The sequence below is a fragment of the Chrysochloris asiatica genome, unplaced genomic scaffold, assembly GCF_000296735.1.
Source record: "Chrysochloris asiatica unplaced genomic scaffold, ChrAsi1.0 scaffold00379, whole genome shotgun sequence".
NCBI classification, from domain to species: Eukaryota; Metazoa; Chordata; class Mammalia; order Afrosoricida; family Chrysochloridae; genus Chrysochloris; species Chrysochloris asiatica.
The window spans coordinates 734,555-736,919 of NW_006408897.1; the positions used below are offsets into that span (position 1 = coordinate 734,555).

Here is a 2,365-nt window from a genome sequence, read left to right on the forward strand (position 1 = left end):
CAAGGCTGTAAATCTTTATGGAGGCAGACTGTTAACATCTTTTTCCCATGGAGTGGCTGGAGGGTTTGTACCACTGACCTTTTGGTTAGCAGCTGAATGCTTAACCACTGTGCCACAAGGGCTTGCCTAGCAAGGCTTTAGGTAGATTTTAACTATATTAAAAAGACTTTGGTTGATCTTAAGCAGGGACATGACTTGATCTGGTTTATATTTTTTTAAGCCAGCTTGGTTTGAGTGTGGGAGGTGAGTTAGGGGCAAGAGTGGAGGCTGAGACCAACCGGAAAAGAACCTCAGTCAAGTAAATGTGAAAGGTGGGGAAGCCTGAATCAGGGTGGTGGTGGTGAGGGTGGAGAGAAATGGGTGTGTTGCAAGTCATTGAGGCTGGCTAATTCATTGGATGAAGGGAGTGAGGAACAAACAGTCTAGCATGACTCCAGGTTTGGGGCCTGTGCACGAAGCTGGCATGACACATTTACTAAATTGGCTAAGCAAGAAACTACCACCCATCTGTCAATTTGTCATACTGTGGTGACTTGTACATTGCTGTAATGTTCCAGCTATGCCACGAGTATCACCAAGATACTGGTATACAAATAAGCAAGATCACCCATTGTAGACAGGCTTCAGTAGAGCTTCCAAACTAAACGCTGGAAGAAAGGCTTGGTGATCTACTTCCAAACATGAGCCAATGAAAACCTTATTGTTCACAACAGAACAATATTTGACTTACTTGCTTGGACTTGTAATTAAGAGGGATCCATCACTGGAGGATATCTTCATGTTTGGTGAAGTAGAGAGTCAACAAGGACATGGGAGACCCACAAGATGGATTGGCATCTTAGCCACAATGATGACCTCAAACATGCTGGCAATTGAGAAGCTGACAGGACTGAGTGATACCTAAGTTTGTCATGTGTGGAAGTCAACTCTGTAGCAGTTAACAACAGAACAGAAACTGGATTTGAAATGAAAACCTACAGTTTCATTTGGGTGTGCTAAGTTTGAGACATCAGTTGTATATTTAAGTTCTCTGTCTTGAATATAAAACTGAAATGTTGAGTCAGATATACAAATCTTGAACTCAAGAGTAATCTAGCTCGCGATGTTGGGACGCTCACGGAGCGCTTATAGGAGGCAGTCAGTGGAGGTTTTCTGGGGTCAATAATGACCTCATCTCCCTCTGCCGCTACCTCTCCACTAACTCTATCCGGGTCTGCGTCTACTTGCTGGAGAAGCTGAACAGGTATTCTGTTAGAAATGAGTTGCAAAATTGAGAAGGCACTTGCTAATGCCAAAACTCTTCTTGAAAGACAGAGATCATGATGATGCAGCAGAATCTCTCATTGAACAAACCACAGCTCTCAGTAAGCAAGTAGAAGCAATGGAACAGTACCAGGAAGAAATTCAAGAACTTAATGAAGTTGCAAGACACAGACCATGGCCCACATTAGTTATGGGAATCCAGCAAGAAAACAGACCAATCAGAGAATTACAACAAGAGAACAAAGAATTATGTACATCCCTGGAAGAACATCAGTCTGCTTTGGAATTTATAATGAGCAAATACTGAGAACAAATGCTTAGACTACTAATGGCAAGCAAAAAAGATGATCCAGGTATAATAATGAAGCTAAAAGAGCAACACTCCAAGATTGACAAGGTACATCGTAACATCTCTGAAGGATTCGTCCTTGATACGTCTCGACCTATCCTTGAAGCACCTCAACATGGACTGGAGTGGAGGCACTTGGAAGCAAATCAGAATGAATTATAAGCACATGTTGACCAAATAACTGAAATGGCAGCAATAATGAGGAAAGCCATTGAAACTGATGAGCAACAGAGTTGTAAGGAACAAAAACGAATATTCCAACTTGAACAAGAAAACAAAGGTTTGAGAGAAGCGATTCAAATAACTCGAGAATCATTTTTGAACCTTAGGAAAGATGATACATCAGAAAGTACGTCTTTGTCAGCATTAGTGACTAGTAGTGACCTGAATCTAAGGAAGAGCTGAAGAGCTTCTAAGCATGTGAGCTTCTTGCATTGGCTCCAAACAGTCACTGGAACTGGCCCACCAAATGTATGACTGAATAATAGAAAAATCAATCTCAATCAAGCTTTTATATATTATATGTATATACACACACATACTATATGTACAGTATACTGGTAATGACATTTTTAAGGGATAACCAAAAATATATATTATTTAAATGGTCATTGACTTAATTCCAAAACATAATTGAAAGGCAGAAAGTAAGCCATTTCTAATTGACGAGCAGATGAAGGGTTTCACAGTAACTGCTAAGTATAAAGAGAACTTTCAGCAGTACTCTTGGCTAGTTCTGGATGATATTTTGGT

General features: G+C 40.5%; 1 pseudogene; it reads left to right on the forward strand.

Moving 5' to 3' along the window:
- The first annotated feature begins 1,257 nt into the window (after positions 1-1,257).
- LOC102813264 lies at positions 1,258-1,774 on the forward strand (annotated as a pseudogene).
- Positions 1,775-2,365: the final 591 nt, after the last annotated feature.